The 20466-nt window shown below is 43.6% G+C and overlaps 1 pseudogene; it reads right to left on the bottom strand.

The window, feature by feature from the left end:
* Positions 1–16325, bottom strand: part of LOC142558441 (uncharacterized) — a 65968-nt pseudogene extending 49643 nt beyond the window's left edge.
* Between the last annotated feature and the right edge of the window lie 4141 nt (positions 16326–20466).

Here is a 20466-nt window from a genome sequence, read left to right as displayed (position 1 = left end):
TTGCATCACTTCCTCTGAACACCTTAAAATTTGATACCAAGTGATATTATTGACTGGCCAATGTCCTTTTGGAGTAGCATTTGGAGCCGCCAAAAATGTGTCTCAAAGTCATTAAATGGGCTTGCAGAGGACATTTACGAAAGCAATTGCAATACATGTTAGTATATGGACATTTCACAGTGGCCAAGTCGTGTGTAAGTAATAAGTGGTCGCTTGTTTATAACCTCAATTGAAACATCAAAAATCAGACTGCCGCTTCATTCCCATTGTTGCTATTAACTGCAATGAAGTAGTGATGTCTGAAATGAGCTGGAAAAGCACTTAGATGGATTAGAAAAGCACGGAAGCACTTCAGCAGACTACTGGGAAAGTGCAGAGACAGTTGAGAACTTTCAGTATGATCTCACTGGTATAAACATATCCTACAAGATGGGCAGTTTATGAAACAAAAAGCTATGTTGATAAGACAGCAGAAGCCTGTGTAATATCCCTCACCTCCTTATATATATATATATATATATATATATATATATATATATATATATATACACTTTCTTTTTCAGTTTTTGTGCAAAGTTGTAAGACAAAGGATCGTAAATTATACGAAGTGAGAAAGCAAGTTTTAAAAGCAATGCAGAAACAAAATGGGCAATGCAAGCTTTATTTTCTGTTTTGCAGAGGAAACCTACATGACAAACATTCAATGAGGTTACATGTAGTATAGGATGAAAGCAACAAAACTGCTTGTGTTGCCAATAATTGTAAGTATTTCATCAACTGCTTTACTTAAGCTTTGTTTCACATAAATTCCAACATGTCTGTTGGATCTGCCCATCTTTTCTCTTTACACTACTACCAGCAATCGCCAACCATTTATTTCACATTTTTGGAAAGCTAGTCATACAGCAGTTACTCGCTTTTAGAAAAGTTGTTTACGGCAAGGTTCAAAAGATGTGAAGTTATTTGTGCAGCATTTCTAGTGACAATCATCGAGTTCATATTTAAACCGATCCTTTGTCCCTGATAGCTGTCTTACCTGCACGTGACAGCAAATGCATAGTACCTAATTACAGTGAAATAAACGTTCTTGCTGTAAATACATGCACTAACATTTGAATATTTCATATTTGCTCAGATATTCAATACTTATTATGTGTATTTAATTCATACTTGAAACAGTCGATATTTGCTTCTCTAAGAAAAATGCTGTCAACTTCTTAAATTTTTCAATTCACGGTAGTTTATGCTAATGAACGTGCGTGAGCATATTTTAATCTCAAATTGATACTTTTGGATGAACGGAAGCCCATTATGTCAAATGGCCAGCTATAAGACCATGCAGGACATCATTAAAGTGTGTTAAGTGTTACATGTGATTGCATGAGGACTGACGGTACAGCGGTATACAAGGCAAAGTCGGAGTATACATTCACATTGCAAGCATGGCTACCCCCATTACACGTTGAGAAAACACAGAAGGTCCATATACACCCAAGACCGTAGCCAAATGTAGCTGTAGAATGACACAGCAAATCTTCACGGTCACTTAGGAGAAACATCTCCATAGCATTAAAGCCTATATAACTTTAAAATTCATTCTACACCAACAAAAACAAGAGGGTTACAAGACACGTTATACAAATACACATTGAAAAAATATGGCTAGTATTCAGGAATGGGCTCGAAATGTAAGCTCCAAGCAGATGCTGCACTGATATCACGTGTCACCCCCAACAATGGCCGGCTCATATACAGGGCATTCCTGCAAAGACTTTTATCACTCTTCAGAAATCACCTCTGGCAGATAGCACAATTCTAATCCTTGAGCTGGACAGCTCATACAGGTGGACATTATTTGCACAAGAAATCTATATGCATAATCGGCTAAATAACAAAGCTTTTCTGAGTTTTGAACTAATCATTTCTCAAGCACATACATTTCTTAATTTTCTTAAACAAACTCATGCCTTGTATACCTACTTTAGTGTGCGATATGGGTGGAAATGCTGTTATGCTCATTTTTCGTTATGTTCATGCTTTTTTTATGTACTAATGGCCTGTCACCAAAGCTGCAAAGCTGTTCGCAGGCACTGAAATAAACAATAAAGAATAAAGGAACAGAAATCTTACAGCAGATGTTGCCATTTCCAAATTGAAACCGCATAGTTTACAAGGCAGATTCACTTGAAATTAATTCTCAGGATGACATCAATTTCGACATATTATTTCCTGAACTTTGCAAAGAAATACATTGATGGTCGAGTTACTCCTGTGCCTCAGTGCATAAAGTGGCATGTTATTAAAAAAGTAATTAAAATGACAGTGCATTTTTATCGAAAGTTTGATGACACATATGTCAATATGGTGACCTGCTCAGAATTCTTTTTAAGTAGATATGCTTTGCAGTCTGACCAGCTACAGTTAATACATAAAGTGCAATATTTCCTATAATGCAATTGGTTAAAAATATAATCACTGAATTTTTCTTATTTAGTCGATTATGCCATTCTGATTTCTCAATTCAATTTTATTGATAAGTAAATTTGTATAAGAACAGTTGTATAGAGGAAGGGATCCCAATGTAAATACTGCAAGCAACTGCAACGCGGATGTCTGCCTCTTCGAGTAGACCAGCTCAAGTTCTAGAATTTTCCTACTATCTGCGACAGGCAATTTAAAAAAATTACTAATATTCTTCTCAGAAACACTTGGTATATGGGTGACAATGAAAGCATGTGGCAAGGATAAAACAGTGCATAAGACATTTGATATGTGAAAGTTTACTTCACTTCTGCCTTATCCCCAACAACAAAGGAACACAATATAGAATGCAGACCATTACACCTCTGTCATGTGCCCTGTGCTGACTTGTTTTGCAAATAACAAACTTGCCCAAGTTCCCACACTTACTATATTTACTTGCAATTGGGCCAACACACTTCACATTGAAATTCTCCAAATATGAAGCTCACAGTACGACCCAGATACGAGAATGTAGTGCAAAGGGCAAATAGTGGGCGCTGGCCAGATTCGCTGACATTAGCTCTCAACAAAACACAATCTAACTGCTACAAAGCTGGGAAAGAGAGGACTGTGGCAGTGACCATGGCTGCAACTGTGGAGACTCTTGCTCAACAGGCTATAGTGAGAATGCCTGCGGCAGCATGCTGTCGGGCAGGACATGCCCTGCTAGCTGTTGCTATCCTGGCTATCTGCTTCACTAAATTTCTTTATGCAGCTCTGGAGGCTTGGTGGGAAGGCACTTGTACTCTTTTAAGTCGCTGGATTGCTCAGATAAGGCTCTCAAGCTGCGATACCGCTGAGTGCACCTGTGTAATGAGTCCAGTTGGGACATGTTTTACGCATACCAAAACCTGAATGCCAGCAGAAGCTTTAGGTGCCAGACAAAGCACCAACAACATTTTTTCCAGCTACTGCTTGACGTTTTAATTCGATTAGCATTCTTAGGATATGTTACTTTCTTTCCGGTAGCTATCACTGACTTTAACCATTTTCTAGCCAGCTTGAAGCACTGGTTTAATGGGCTCGGCACCATGTTCCTGTGCTGAAGAATCTGGGTCTTTGATTATATGACAGTAGATATGCTGCTCTTCCATAAACCTCTTTGATGCCAACGTTGGTCATTGGGTATGTGCCAGTGGGTATGTGTGGCACTCATCAATGTAAAAAATCAATCTTTTACAAATATCTCTGGTGCTGTGCAGAATCGAACTTGCATCATGTTGTCACGCTTCAACACGAACAAGAGACAAGAACACGCTGAGAAAGACGGCGTGACAGCTTGTTGAAAAACCACCAGAACAAAGATGTCTTCTTCGTTCCCAATTCCCCCAGTCCCACTACATGGTGTCCCTTAAAGCACATATGCTCATTGTCGTCTACATAGAGCACGTATCATTTGCCCTCTCTCTAAAGAACATCACCCGGTCGCTAAATAAAGTTCGCTTGGTGAAAAGGAAAGTCCATTAACGTATCGTTCCATTGCGAAGAAGTTGCAGACCAAGTAACCCCGTTGTTATTTACTCATGGTGTCTCCATGAGTAAATAGTTCACTCGCTCGTTGACATAAGGCTTCATGCGCACTATGTGCACAAGTTCAGAATGGAATCTAAAAGTGCAGCAATGAATGCGGTGCGTCGGTCTGTTACGACTGTGGTAGGTGCACCATGTCTCAGGGCAACATTCTCTATGAAAGATCGAGCCACCTCTGCTGCTATGCCTCTCTGGATAGAATTTGTTTCAACATGGTGAGCAAGATAGTTAGTTGCTACAATAACCCAGCGGATACCCATAATAAAGATAGGAAGTGGACCCAAGAGGTCCATTCCGATCTGGTCAAATGGCGTTTGCGGTACTTGACCGTGTTGTAGCAAACCGGATGGTTTCTTCGGAGGTGACTCGCGCCACCGACAATCCAGGCAGGTCCAAATAAGGTGTTTAAGGGCAACGGGCTGCCATGGCCAATAGTATCTTTGTCGCACTCCGTTCAGCGTTCGCATGTATCCTAGATGCCCAGAAGCGATCTCGTTGTGACATGCTTCCAGTACTTCAGAACGAAGAGCAGTAGGAACGACGATCAAATACTTGGATCTGCTCGAAGAGAAGTTCATTTTGTACTGAACTTTGTTCCTTAAGCAAAACAATAACAATACTCTTGCGAAAGCCTTACTTGTGGCCTGAGTTCGTCTGTTCAAGAAATTAATCAGGCCAAGCAGCTCAGGGTCATGATCACTTTTTCTGTGTCCCCCTCACATTGCACAAGCACAGCTCCAAGACCAACATTGCTAGCATCAATGTGAAGCATTGGAGGAGCTGTCTCACCAAAGTGGGCAAGCACAGGGGGCGTTTATAAACAGTTCCACAAATTGGTAAATGCAGCTTGCTGTTCGTCACCCATACAAAAGCAACGTCATCCCTCGTGAGGCGAGTTAACAGTGATAAAATGCGAGCAAAGTCTGTAATAAAGCACCGATAACATGCGCAGAGGCCCAGAAAGCGCCTGACAGCTTTTTTATCTGAGGGTACACGGAACCGTGTGACAGCGGCAATTTTGTTAGTATGCGGGCAGACACCCGCGCGACTGATGATGTGGCAAAGAAACTAGCTCCACAAAGTAAAAGTGACATTTCTCCGGCTTTAAGGAGAGGCCGGCAGACAGTATTGACTGCAGAAGCCCTTTAAACCAGTCAAGGTGCTCTTCAATCGTTGCGGAAAACACTATGACATTGTCTAGATAGACTAAGCAGATTTTCCACTTCAGCTCTGAAAGCACCCTATCCATATGCTGTTGGAAAGTAGCAGCCACAGAGCACAAGCCGAAAGGCAAGACCTTAAATTTGTATAGTCCATCTGGTGTGATAAAAGCGGTCTTCTCACTGTCTCTCGGGTTTACTTCAATTTGCCAATACTAGCTTTTTAATAAAAGTCCATGGAAGAGAAATAATGTGCATTTCGAAGCCTATCAAGTAAATCGTCTAAGCAGGGAACACATCTTTCTTTTTGCCCTCTGACTTAGCCTTCGATAATCATTTCTCAGGCATGTCCCGTTGATTCCATTTCATGCAACTTGTGAGAGAACTAACAAGGACTACGCCTGAATCATCGAATACATTGGACTTAAATTTTTCTACACACCCAGAATTCATATCTCCTATAACTTACCTCCCTGGTCTCAGTGATAATTTCCTCTCGCACTTTAAAGGGACACTAAAGGTTAATGTTAAGTCAACTTGGACTGTTCAGATACCATCCTAGAAACCTTGAAATGCTTGTTTCATGCGAAAAAGAGACTTATTTTAAGAGAAAATGCGTTCTGAAGCGTCCGCATACTTCTAGCGCAGTCCAAATCACCCGCCCTCCAATAGAGGAGTGGTGACGTCATGGTCTCATAGTGACATTGCGCCGTCAGTGAGTAAAACGGCACCCGTAGACGGCGCTATGGCTTTTCTGCACATAACACAAACGCACGGCCAGAAACAGAGCCAAGACAGAGCCGACAGCCGCGCGAAAGCAGAAGTATATGGTGGCTAGCGAAAGGGAGAGCACGCGATGACAAGCTGGTTCTTTATTTTATGATGCCAACTTTGATGCTCGTTGCAATGACGGTCCTGACAATGACACATTGGCTCGCGATGCTGGGCTCGACTTCAGCGATTTAAGCACTGATGAAAATGACCTGCTGTTGAGGGCTCATGCTGCCGGCGTCGTTGCGTACTACTACGACGGCAACTGTATGTCATGGCTGTACATATTCGCACATTTGTAGCTTTTCCTTCCTGAAAACCAAATGCCGCACTCATTGCCCTGTCTTTGACCTGCAGTTGTTCTTGTGCTTCGGAGAATGCAGGCAAGACTCACGGAACAACGCTATGGGAAAGCATTGCTTTGAAAGGCACTCCACACGACTTCAGTAAGTCGACGTTGAACTCGTAATCCTCTGGACGAAAGTGCAGTGAGCACACTATGCGATTTTTCAGCTCTCTGCCAACGCGCTGTGGCAGAGGTACGGCACTTAACCACTTTGAATGGAGAGGTTCACTCGTTGGCGCACAGTGATAAGTTACGTTGGATTCGCTGCTGCAACTGCCCTTGGCCAAGTTCCGCGGACCGTTTGCACATCCCACGACATCATGTGGACGTGGCATTCCCGCTGCTTGTTCTAAATGCAAGTTGGTCCAAAAGCCGTTTTCGCTTGTGTTCCGGTAGTGTTTACTTAAAGCACAGGTGCTGGGTCTTATGCAGACACTTTCTTGAGTACTGAAAAGCAGCCACGAACATCAGCAGTGTTGCCAAATAGGTCACAGCCATGCCCCTTGATAGATGCCGTCGCTCTGTGCTAAAATTGGTTACCAAAAGTTCATGCGCCCATCGGTAACGCAACGGACATACCATGAGTAAAGAACAATGGGGTTACTTGGTCTGCCACTTCTTCACAATGGAACGGTATGTCACATACCACCAAAACAGGATACATGACCAAGGTGGAACAATCACCTCATTTTTGATTAAACAAAAGGAGTTGTGTTGCGGCAATAAGCAGGGAAATAAATCAAGACTCGTATGAAACATAACTGAACGGTCTGGGATGTTGATTATGGCGCCATATTCCCGTGGAAAATCCATGCCCATGATTAACTCTTTGCAACATGTTGGAAGAACGACGAAAGTGGCCATGAAGGAAAAATCTCCAATGGTGATTTTCTCAGTACAGCTTACAGCAGGCATGAAAAATTAGCCACCTGCAATCATTATGTGGAGTCCTGTCCAGGGCGTTTTTACTTCCTTAAGGCGAGTGGCTAGACCTTGATGCATTATGGAATAATCGGCACCAGTGTCTAGTAGTGCTGTAACTTGCTGTCCTTCAACGGTAACAATAAGATTTGCGCTCCCAATTTTGTCGGTAACAGGGTTTGTCAGTTTCATAACGTCCTGCAGCGGGTTTATTCGGGATTTTTCATTGTCTTGTTGTCAGCATGCAAAGTTACTCCCAGAAGTCACCGCCGCTAGTTTCCCCGCGTCAGCTGGGTAATCTTGTTCTCTGGAGGTCACCAAAAGGATGTCCATTCGGTGAAGATGATTGAGCAGAGGACGAAGAGCGTGACCATCAGCAGAAATCAGTCTGATGATTAGGAAGAGTCAACGTTCAGAGTAGGCATTACCAGAGGACCTTGAAACGCAGTGTCATCGCGGTATAGCCTGTAGTCATCACAGGTGCATGACGGTCAGACCAGAATTGACGAGAGCGGAATGAGGCATTGTGGTACCAGAAAAAGCAAGCAATGTGTCCGATGCTTCCGCGGACAATGTGCTATACGTCCGTCTTTCGAATTTGCGGAACCCTCAAAGCCTCGTCTTGTGGCGGTGACCAGAATGGAGCTGACAGTGGCTGATGGTAGGACGGGATTGACACAACTGGCGGACGTCTTAAAGATTCTTCTGGTGGTGTTGACTAAGGTGAGGCTCCTGGCGGCTGATTGTGCGACCGAATGGGGGTAACAGCGGGTTGACGTCGCAGAGCGTCGGGGTAACTTATGGGATGCTGCTCATGACTAGGATCGCCTGTGAAGAACGCTTGCCTAATTTCATTACGGATGACTTCAGTGACTGACGTCCTGGGTGTACCCACTAACGGTGTCCGGAGTTTCTGAAGTTCTTCGTGAGGAATCTCCCGAATCAGGTAGCGGAGGGAGTTGTGACTGTTAACGGTCGTTGTGGCGGCGTTGATAGGAGTGCCGGTGGGCAAGCGATTGTACTGCCTGCATCTTAGATGGAGTGCACATTCAATACCAGTGGGCTCCTGTATGAAATCAGCCACGGCACTCGGTGGACTGCACGCAAGTCCGGCGAATAGTTATTCTTTGATGCCACGAATAAGGTATCGCAACTTCTTTTCCTCAGACACGTGAGGGTCAGCTCTATGACACAGGAGGGTCATGTCCTCTGCAAACATAAAATTCCTATGGTTTTGTTCGGTGTAAGGATGCGCAACCCAATTACATGCTAGGCACTGTCCCGTCGATCGACACTCGCAAATGTTTCAATGAGTTGACGTTGGAAATCATTCCATGTAGAGACGTTGGTCTCATGGTTTTTAAGCCACGCGCGAGCACTACTGTCAAGGGCGAAATACATGTGAGAGAGCTTTTGCTGAGCGTCTTCATGTTCACCGTCTTCATGTGCACCACCATGAGAGCGATTGGGAAACAGTGGTTAGAGGAGGGTTACCTGGGATGGACTGCGAGTACAGCTGTCTTGGGGAACTCGTCGAACCTGTGGCGGGTTGATAGTCGCCACTGGCAGAAGTAGACAGCACCCAAACAAACGTTCCCGTAGGGGGTGGAACTTGGGAGCAAGACCTAGCAACTACCGCCTGAAGCAATGCACAGGAGTTGTAATTGGAGACGGGCTGGATGAACGGCTCCCAAGAGGAGTTCAGAGCATCAGGCAGGGTTGTGTACCCAGCACCTTCACCAGTGTTGCGATTTAATGCAAACAGGAGACAACACGTTGAGCAAGACAGTGGAACAGCCTCTTGAAAAACCACCAGAACAAAAGTGTCTGCTTCATCTCTGCATTTTCCCAGTTCCACTACACAGAGTCCATTAAAGCATACGTCCTCATTGTCATCTACATATCTACACAGGGCCCGCATCAATATATATATCCAGAACAGGTGTCATGCATAAACATTGCGGTGGCTCTGCTAGAATGTGCAGTGTACATAGAAGTATGCGTGAGAAGAGAGCCTGGCCACATTTATGTCTCCAATATGACGCATTATGTCAGTGGCAATACAGTTTATCGCTACACAACCTTAATGCTAATCACATAAGTGTCGACATTCACTGCGAGAAGGGTCCTGATGGAATTTTCTATTGTCTAAGCAGGTCGAGTGATAGGTAAGTAAGCATGGTATGTTACATAGACATATAGGAGATAGCCAGCACATAAATTTAGCTGAATTTCACTGTAAATGAATGAAATTGGCTCTAGGTGCTTTTGTTAAATTTCTTTCCCTCCCGCGGTTCTATGGTATATAACGTAAAATATAAGACGTTTGCAATTTACTTTCAAAACAATAAAGGAGAGGCACATTGCAGTGTTAATCTCTCAGTACTCTGTAATTAGCAGCTCAGGCCCAATAGCTGTTATATGTTGTGTCACGAGGACCTATAGGTAACATCGAGTAAACCTGTAGGAAATACCATATTGTCATCAATTCATGCGAGACATGCAAAACGAGCACATGTGCACAAAAACTTACTAAGCAATCTGTATGCCTGGATATCTCAACAGCTGTTTCCGGCCAGAGGTAATACTCACTACACCACTTCAATAGAGCATACCAGCTTTACTCCGTTTGTAGACATGACATCACTAAACATCACCGGTGGGTTCTCAGAAATTGCAGTGCTCACTCATGTCGTTGCCTTGGTGTATGCACACCAACCAGTGTTATGGGGGTTTGCAAATGCTCAACCACAATTATGACAATGGACGTTTAAAGCTTGAGAACAAATTCTGCTTGTGTATGCATTTCAGCTTGTGAACAGCTTGAGAACATATCAGTTGGCATAATAAATTAGTCTGTGTTAAAACAGTGTGCGCCATTGTAGTCAGGTAGTACTAATAGGCATACTAGTACACCTATTAGTACTACGTTAGTATGTAAGGTAATAGGCGTTAATTAAACGTAAGTACTTGAACTAGGAAACACAATTATGTTAAATGTGAACTCCACCAACAGTGTTGTTAAATTTGTGATAAAGACAAGAAATTTGGCTTATATTATTGTGCCCTTTCTCAATTGTATGTTTTTCTTTTCCTTGCTCAATTCTTATCTTACGAGTAATTTCAAGAAGCTAATTTACGCAGTCACGAACGCATTTAAGGCCAATACACAATCAAGATAAAATTTCAATAAGCTAGGGTAGGTGAGGTGACACGAAGGCACTTTATAAGAAATTCTCATATATGGCATTGTCAGCTTCCCTGTGGGTACTATTGCTAGAAAAGATCTATGTTTGATAGAGCCGTAAATTTCTCAATGCAACTTATAAATCATTTTCTGCTGTAAAAAAAGGATGTGATCAATTGGTGTGTTTACAACAAAACTTGAAGCCCCTGACCTTTAGGACTTTTCCTCCGAGTGACAGGACATGTGGCGCAAGAAGTAGTCTTTCCGCGAAAAGGACGCACCACAGTGGACACAGGGAAAGGCACGCTCTCCAGTGTGGGTGCGCAAATGGCGTGTCAGGATGCTAGTCTGGGTGAATGTTTCGGGACACAGGTGACACTGGTAGGGGCGCTCGCCAGTATGGGTGCGCAGATGGCGTGTCAGGCAGTTACGCTGAATGAATGCTTCCGAACATATGTGGCACTTGTAGGGGCGCTCTCCCACGTGGGTGCGTACATGCTCTTTCAGGTGCCCCAACTGAGTGAATGCTTCTGGGCAGAGGTTACACTTGAAGGGGCGCTCGCCTGTGTGAACGCGCAGGTGTTGGGTCATGTGCTTCTTGTGCTTAGTCTTGTAAGTGCATTGCCGGCAGCAATGCAGCCGGCTACATACGGACACGAGTGAAAGGTACTGCTCACGGGATGCCAATCGCAAGGAATCTGCATAGCCAGAAGGAGCAGAGGAAGTCAATGTAGTATTGTGTCATCTATTTGATGGAACTAAATTCTAATAGATACATTATAGCTCGAACACAGACGGGATTTGGCAACAAATTTCGATATGACACCTAAATAGTCACTTATGCATTCGCTTATAGAACCATTTATTTACTTGTTTATTATTTATTAATCATTAATACTAAGTATTACATGTTCCTTTGCATCACAATACGGCATGACAAGAGCATCAATAGATATTTGAAGACATGAAGCATATGAAATCAAATATTAACATAAATGACAGAATGTAAAAGAAAGAGAAAGATGTGAGACTACATAAAAAAGAAAGAGGAATCAACACAGCATTTATAAGAGGTTAAATTGACAGCACAAGTACTAGAACAGGAGAATACAGGTCCACTTCCAAGCATTAAAAAAAAAAGCATTGTTATCAATACAAGAATAACTAACCTCGGTAGATAGAAACTTACGCTCCCAATACATAGACCTTGGATTTGTCTTGCAGTTTTTATATTATGCTTAATCTTTTATTGACAGCACATATATATACTAGAAAAATATGTTTATTTTCAACTATCTAAGTGCACAAAACACATTGAGAATAAGCATAATCAACTAAAAAAAAAAACAGTTTGTGCAATCTTTTTCAGCATTAAGGGGGGAAACAAAGCAGAAAACTGGAAGTAGGCTTCACGCCGAGCCTATGGCTCCATATGGAATTTCTACAGACAGTTTTCTGCATAAGGAGGCCATATGAGTACATTTTCTTTACTTTACACCTTGTGTGTGACACCACTTCAGCCAGAGATCTTACATCAGTGTGTCTCCTCTGAGCATATATTCAAGAGAAAGTGAGGCACGAGTGACCTTAGTTCCTCAGCCTGTGCTCATGCTCCAAGCCAACAAATGATGCTTGCTGCCTGTTATTCAGTGTTGGCTGAAGACATTTAGCTAGAAACTTTGTACTTAATACCAAAACTCAGAAAAAAAAGAAGAATGTTTTCTGGTATGTTCCCTGTAGTCAACACTCAGTATAGTAAGGTTAAATAGTAAGTTACTTCTATCTCTAACACTGTACTACAGAAGGATTTATACAATGCATCACAAGAGCATCGACTGATGTTACAATGCAGCATATAAAATGAAACACCATTATAAGCAAAAGAAAGAACTATAAAATAAAATGATAAATATCTGAAACTAAATAAAGAATAAACCCAGTGTTGATCACATCGACATCATATTTGGAGGTGGTGCAACAGCCGCATCTTCGAGCATTAAACAAGGGATTTTTTTCGTTGTAGTTGTGAACTGCAAACAATTTACATGATCCTTTTCCATTGCTTCAGCAACCGCAATATGAAACGGCATCCCCCTCCCCAACAAACACACACACACACACATTGCACACATATATAAAAACGGTCAATATTTCACACTATATATTACATTCTCTACTTGTACATTACGGTGTATTTCTTTTAGCCTGATGATTACATATCAGTCAGTGCAATAAAAAATTTTCCTATTTCATGATTTCAGTAAAATGATAGGGCAGCAAGCGAATTGGCCATTAAAAAAGCATAGATGGCAATCAGTAAATAGGCATATCACCATCATTATGGTAAATCAATCGTAGATCAAACTGCTGTGTCATGTAGCAAAGAAAGAAAAACACATGCTGTTCAAATATCTGGCACGCTTGTTTACAGTAGAAGCCCAAGCAATGCAACTTGTTCGATGTTCTTTCAGGAGGCATGGACACATCTGTAACAGCACGAGAATTACTGTCAGAGCCAGTATAAACATTAACAGTTGCACCCACACTAAGTTCTTTTTCTTTGTATTGACAGACATACTAAGGTTAGGCACAATGCTTGGCTTCACAATGTATTACAATCTCGTATATTTATTGCAAACTATTGTTGACTGACTCGAGCCGAACCTACTTAATAAAACAAATAGCTTTTCTCAGTACAAAAAAAAAAACAATGTTTTGAACACTAAGTTCAATACGCACTCAGTCTTGATCACATTGGCTCCTATTTCAAGCAACCGATGTCCCAATGCTCCTGCCAGCACTCATTTAGTGCATCAAAAGTGCGATTGGTGAGCACTGGTGAAGCCTCGTTTACTGTAAGTGGTCACAACATATATTAAATCCATCTTTGACACCTTCAGAGGAAAGTGGCTCTTGAACAAGAATAAACTGCTACCTAGCTTGCAGCGAGGACATGAATTCATGCTCATCAATGTCAGTTATCCACATCTATTTTCAATTACAACTTCCTTGACTTTCTAAATTGCACAAAACTTCAGAGTAACAAAGACACCTTGCCATGTCGTAATACAGGAAGCCTCTTTTAGTTGGGGAATAACGTAACGAGATCCACAATACGTCGAACTGTATACTGCTGTCACTGTCACTTGGCTGAAAACACCAGTCTATTAGACATGCCTGTAGGTTATGAGGTAGACATGTTAAACGGCATGAAGCTCACATTGATTGCAACACTGCTACAGCATGTTCCATTGCTGCATCCCAGACATGAATGCATGTGCCACATCTGCTGTCTACAGTTGATGATATATAGTAGTCTAACACACATACAGCTCTGCTAGATTTTTCGCCTTTGTGCGATAAATTTTACTTGGAGTCAGCACCTGTTTCATGTGTTCCATAATGTGGGGAAGTGGTTTTTGAAAAATATTTTATTTTTAGATGAAATTTAATGAAAATTCTCTTTAAGTTTCTCATACTGGTTTCAAGAATGAAATTACATTTCAAGTATGTCCAATAGTTCCAGAGATGAATAAAATTAATTCGGTATTGTTTACCTGTACAACAGCAAGGACACTACCAGCCAGAAAATTTAGACATATGGCTGGATACTAAATTGTAAGGAAAACAAATTTAGGAGTACTTTTATTTTACATGGCAGGTGTTAACTATTTTATAGCAAATTAAGTTCAATGTTTAGAGATGGCTATCATGTAGTGCAATTAATGGCCAACTTACACATTTCCAAAGCTGAGATTTAATAATCTGCTTCTGACCTTTCGAGCTACACACATGTAGCTACATGCCAATGCAATAACAATGGCTCTATGTGCCCTGAAGGTCGAGATATCGCTTCTGCAAGTTTAAAAAAACACCAAGAACATGATTTCGAGAACATGAAAAAAAAAATCACAAGATAAACTTATTTTTCATACATAACACTACACAATATTAAAATATTTACTACTGCCTGTGCATTAATAGCCTCTAGAAATATAGTCTTCCTGGTTGCAGTCATTCCGGTGATGCCTTCAGAGCACCCACCGCAAGTTTTCAGTAGATGCACGCTTGTGTACACATGCCGCTGCTCTGTGGCGGTCTTTCTCCGCCCTGCGCTTGGTGCGGCCAGGATTCAGCGGCGGTTCATTGAGCATGGCACCTGAGGCTTTCCCATTCCCGGCATTAAACTTCACTACATCTTCAGCCGCAGCTGCTTGCACACTGAACAGTGACACATGCTGTTCTTTTGGCACAGGCACCCATGTCACAGAGTGGAGACTTTCATTGTTGTTTTGTTTTCCTTGTTGGCATCGCTCAAGAAGTGCCTTGCATACAAAGGTTGGCAGACTGTGGCGGTGCTTCGGAGCAGGCTCCCCTTTGGCCTTCGCATAATTTTGCCGACATCATGATTCTGGGCCTTCTGGATAGAGAGTGATAGAGAGTCTGCGGCCGTGACTGCGCTATGAATGGCTTGTGCATCATCCTTGTGCGATTTAAATGCCCAAATGTAATAATTACTCAGCTTAGTAGTTAGGTCAACAATTACCTTACCTTTGCCTCCAAGGCTGCCAGTTCAGGAGCAATTCTGCTTTAATTCAATGAGGGTGCGCAGCGCTGTGCCCATTCACTTGTGCACATGATTCGCGCAGTGTTCTTTTTCTACACTTATGTATCCATACACTCTGGCTTCTTGTTGGGCAAGGAAGGTGCGGTTGGCACCATCCGAAAGTAGAGTCATGTACCGCATCTTATGCTTTTGCAGTGACCTTTGAAAAAGGATCAGTGCAGCTTTAACTTCTACATTCCACCGGCTTTCTTAATAGCGTTATTCTGGCACACATGTTCCTTCTTGCAAGCCTCGTCGGTCGAGTCGTCTTTTGGTACCAGTTCGCACCCAGGCCAAAAATTGCTGAGCACCGCAAAATCGAAGGCGCAGCCTGTCAACAGCTTAATCACCGTGCCGACGCCGATATGGGATGAGTGGCCGCATGTCATCTACGAGACCTCGTACGACACGGCATTGTTATCTGCGTTTATCTTCACGCACTGATCGCGCACACGTCCCGACCAACTTTTCGGCAGGTTTTTAGATGCCACTGCCACGTTTTGCAATGCATGCCTCGGTGCGAGACTTTTGTCGCCGCCAAAATATCGTTTAGGGCGGTGAGGCGATTGCGAGTGCTCAGATTGCCCGCACAGCTAGAATGTTCACGACGAACGTCGGCTTGACTTTGCTTTCGCTGCTTAGACGCGGTGAACTCCACCTCCGCAACATTACCGCAGTTTCCGCACTCGACAGCCTACTTCACAGCAAGTCTATAATCCCGCTCACATTTTCGCATTGTGACGCTAGCACCACACATCGTACATTTCACACCATACCAGCAACCCATTCTCGAACTCGGAATGATGAAGCTCGTAGCAAGCTCGTTTGTTCCAGCAGCAGCGTCGTCAGCGCGATCAAAAAATTTTCGCGTCGCAGGAGTTGAAGCTAACGCTTGAAGTTCTTTATCAGCTCCTTGGTGAATGCGCTGCAAATCTTATGGTTGCAGCATAGCAGTGTCATGCCGAACCGCCGATGAAACGGAAACTGTTGGAAGCGCTAACGGGAGCTAGGCTTAATCCACAGTTGGGGGCTTTGTCGCTGCTCGACTCGTCGAGCGTAAACGTTCTCCATGTCGTCGGAAAGCATCGGTGCTGAGAGCTTCTTAAACTCCCGTCTTTCACTCCCATTTCTATCCATATTTGTACTGTGTAGCAAACTTCGTAGATCATGGCGACACGATCATCGGCCTACGAAAAGGCGTCAGCGTGCCCGGCATGCATGAGCCAAGCAGCCGCGGAGAGATGGAGACGAGACACCCCGGTTACAGTGCACGAGATGTAGTACAGGCACAGAACACCTATACAAACTTAGAGAAGGGAAACTGTACCTTCCACAGTGCTACGGAAATAAGCGTAGCGGTGGCATCGTGAACTAAAGTATGTGACCACGGGTGGCGCTGTACAACAGGAAACGGAAACGGGGTTTTGCACAGTATGGTCGCTTTACCTACTGGGTTCTGGCTGATGCGCATCGATCGTGCTCCCGCCAGTTAGGTTGCTGTGTGGCAAACGTAGCGCCTACATATGTATGTAGGCGCTACGTTTGCCACACAGCAACCAAGCTGGCGGGAGCACGATCAAGGCGCAGCAGAATATATGTAGCGCTGAGTCATATCGAGTTAAGGCACACTCTGAACTGACTTTTAAGGGCATCCCGAGCGGTTTTTCGTTTATTACGCCGCCGTTACCCCGAGTTGTGCGGCCGCGCTCCAGCTGTTGCATTTCGTGTAAGGCTACTGACAGAGTGCGGTTTCCAGGTGGCACGATGGCCTCGACTGGAATAAACGCACACACCAAAGATTGAGTAAGCTTGAAAATATTTTATTTGCATATTACAAGTACAACAAAAAGCACACGTCTACGGATCCACACAAACGCGGTTACATAGTCAAGAACATAGTCAAGAAATGGCTCATTAATAAGGGTAGCACAGACGCACAAGAAAGAAGACCTAAGCTACAAAACGTACAGTCGGCTGCTAAACATAACTTCCCTGTCACCGCGTGTCACTTTTATACAGCATCTTTAGAGCACTACCAGGCCGGGTAATTTGGCGAAAAGAACGCAACAGCTTACGGCCGTCAGCTGCCTCTTCCTTACGGGTGTCATAATTATCCTAATCTCCGCATCAACGTCGTGCAAGTCCGCATACAGGTATCTGTATCTGAACCACATGTGCCAGCTTAATACATGTGTAGTGAAATTATGATAACCACTGCGTCTTATCAAACGTATTGGTTTTGCAAATGCGCATTACAGCTGACGGAACGACATACTGTAAGTAAAGCACAAGAGAACAAGGACAAAAGGAGGATGCAACACTTGAAGAAGTGAAGAATTAGTAGGCGTACAGCAAACAAGCGATGACGGAGAACGCACAATGATGCATCGGGTGTTCTGTGACATCGGTTTGCGTACTTACGGTGTTATGGAGATCAACGGCATAAAAACGTACCTTCAAGCGTATTCCGTCAACCTCCGCCGCATTCATTATGATAATCAACGCCTAAACAAAATGAGGCACTATTTTTTGCCAAGAGTAGACCTCTTTACAGCAAGTCTGTGTAATGACTCGCAGACGAAACCAGCATGCTTTCGAAAATGTTTTACCGCCGTAGTATTCGAACGCCAACGGCCAGGAAACACATCGATACCAATAGGCTGTCGGCTGTCGGTGGTTAATCAAGTACAAAAACCTTGACGCTATGACTAAAAAGCAGCTTCAACAATCAAATTTAAAAAAAAATCAACTGCCTATTTGCCTAAGGTAAAAAAACATCCTTAGACACCTCGACTGTTCATGTCAATGGTTTGTGTAAATTTAAAAAATCAGCATGTTCAGCGCCCCTAGCAGAGAAAGCACCAATTAAAGTATTCGACCAAATTACAGTAGCTCCACTTGCACGCTTACGCTGAAATGCGCCTCGATTGATTTTTCGCCCTCTGTGGCCATTTGTTGAACTTGAGAGTGTGCGGGGCCGTACGGCGAAGCGGCCAATCAGCGACCGAGGAGTGGTCACTCTGGCACCGACGGCAGCCTCACCGCGTGCGTCTATTTGTCGTACAAAAATCCCTCACGTGACCTGATCCTAGGTGCCTAGGGACAGCATCGCTTAGGGATTTTTGAGAAGGCGCGATGCTGGCGCCGAGCAACGCCGTGGCGTGTTCGTCCTCGGCGTGATCGCTCTCTGGACCGCGCGTTGTTCAACATTGCTCATGTGATTGTACGTGCGTTGCTTGTGTGTTGGTTGTAGGTTCTGTGTTACTTGGCGGAAAGGCGTGAGTAGTGGCGGTGCGGCAGTGCGGCTTTGGCCTCGGTGAGCTCTGGCAGTATAGAATCTGCGTTGTGTGACCCGTGCTTTCTTGAGAACCCGGCGATGGTGACAATTGAAATATCGAAGTGGCCTAGCGCCTCGGCAGCGAAGTTCTGCGAACCGCGATGTGGCGTCGCCGTGTCCGACTTTGCTGAACGGACATCGAGGGATGTGCTGATCGCTGCAAGTCATGTAAATGCAACTGCGTCGACCGCCCACTGTTCAGCGCTGAATGTGTGTTTGGTGTCCTCTGCTTGAAACGAGTGGTGCAGCCGTGCAGCGGGGGTGGCGGAGGAGCAGAGTGGCAGAGTGCGCGTTCACAGACATGTGCTCCCGTCTTGGTCTCATTATAGCGGCTGTCGCGGGATCATGCTGTGCTAGCTCCTTGCCTGGTATGAAGTTTACGATGCTAACACACAGCATGTTCTTGTTTTTCTGCGCTATATGTCATTTGCATGACGGCCGAGTTGAAAACGAGACATATGTGTGTGTTCTTTGCGTTTGTGTGTTGTAAATTACTTTCTATTGTGGAAGTTCTGGGAGTCTTATTACGCAAGGAGTGCGAACGTAAGCATAAACACATATGTGTGTCTGAAATTTTGAATTACCCATAATACCCTTTACGACTGATAAGTGGGCTAAACGGCCTGTGTGAATCAGCTACCGTATGTTGCGACGCTCTTCCGTGTGGTAGACTGATGCATGGTGCGCGTTTCTTTCTGTACTGTTGTAAAAACCATTTGTTTATTCACTCAATAAAAATGTACGGCTTCTTCGCCACAGTACATTTTAGTTACGCGGTGAAGCATACTGAAAGTGGGAGGGGGCCGCTATCAGCCAGCATAGTATGTCCACTTAGGCGACCTGAGAGGCGGCGGGTACGCCAGTGTATAATTAAAGAACTCTTACTATGTCCAGTGACAGTGACCCCTTTTCACTTTTAGTATGTTTCACCGCAGTACATTGCGTAGGCTTCACCGCGAAATATTAGTGTATTGCGAGAAAGATAATCGTAAAAAGCCTAATTATGCAACGTTTCTTTTGAAGCTTGCTACACCGCAATACAGGGGTGTAAATAAGCATCGTGCAGTAAAGCATACTAAGAGTGGAAAGGTCACATAGGTTTACACTGTGCTCATTATTTTCAATTGTGACATAATTTGCAAGTGCATCTGTGCTCGTGGTAAGCTTCATTGACAATTCTTTGTACATTAAAAATTCATATTGCAGGGAAGCTTACTAAAGCACATCTGCCATTATAGTACGTGTTATTCACCTTCAATGCAGCAGCATGATGCTGATTCTTGCCCCTGCTTTTGGCTGGACTGCACATGCTCTTTGAGAATTGATTCATTGTTCATAAGTGCACTGGTACTTTACTCTAAACTGGAGGGCTCAAGTTGATATGAAAGCACAATTTTTATTAAGAGGACAAGATGTTGCCGAGATGGTTGCAGCACAGCTTTTTTTTTCTTCCAGGCACCTTTTCTACTTGAAGCTTCCATTGCAGTGTTTCGAGCCTCATTGAACCTGCACATAGCGTATATAAAAATTGGACACTGATTGGGAACATCACCTAAGTTCATGCCTATCTATAATAAAAAGATGTAGCATGACCAGACAAAATAAAAGAAGGGGGTGGGCTGCAGCAATACTAAGTGTTAAATGGTGCTTTATCCTTTCCCTTGAGTTTTCTGTTTTTGTGCTTTTTATGGATCCTCTGCAGTAACCACACGAGTGCCGAACTTCAGCTTGTTGGTTTCAAGTCTCGGGGTTCTTACTAACAGAACAGTGGGATAAACGAACAAGGGCTTGGAGGCATCCGTTCACCTTGCTTACCTCATGGTGCTGCTTCATAAGCACCATGAGCATCCAGGCCAACTAGGAAGGGAGGTTTGTTGCAATTGCTTCTGAACTGTATTGCCACCGAACCAACAGTGCTGTCAATGACAGCTGTTGGACAGTAGAATGCTTGCACCCAGCAAAGTCGTAATAAGGAAGCATTCAGGATGTGCAAAGTGGGCTTTTGAAGCTGGCAGAATTACTGAAGGGGCTTTGCCCATCTGCCATCTTTATGGCTGCACAAAGATGATTTCCTCCTTAAGAGGG

Source organism: Dermacentor variabilis, chromosome 9 (assembly GCF_050947875.1).
Source record: "Dermacentor variabilis isolate Ectoservices chromosome 9, ASM5094787v1, whole genome shotgun sequence".
In the NCBI taxonomy this organism is placed as follows: Eukaryota; Metazoa; Arthropoda; class Arachnida; order Ixodida; family Ixodidae; genus Dermacentor; species Dermacentor variabilis.
The sequence above is the reverse complement of the archived record's forward strand: the minus strand, read 5'-3'. Positions and strand labels throughout refer to the sequence as shown.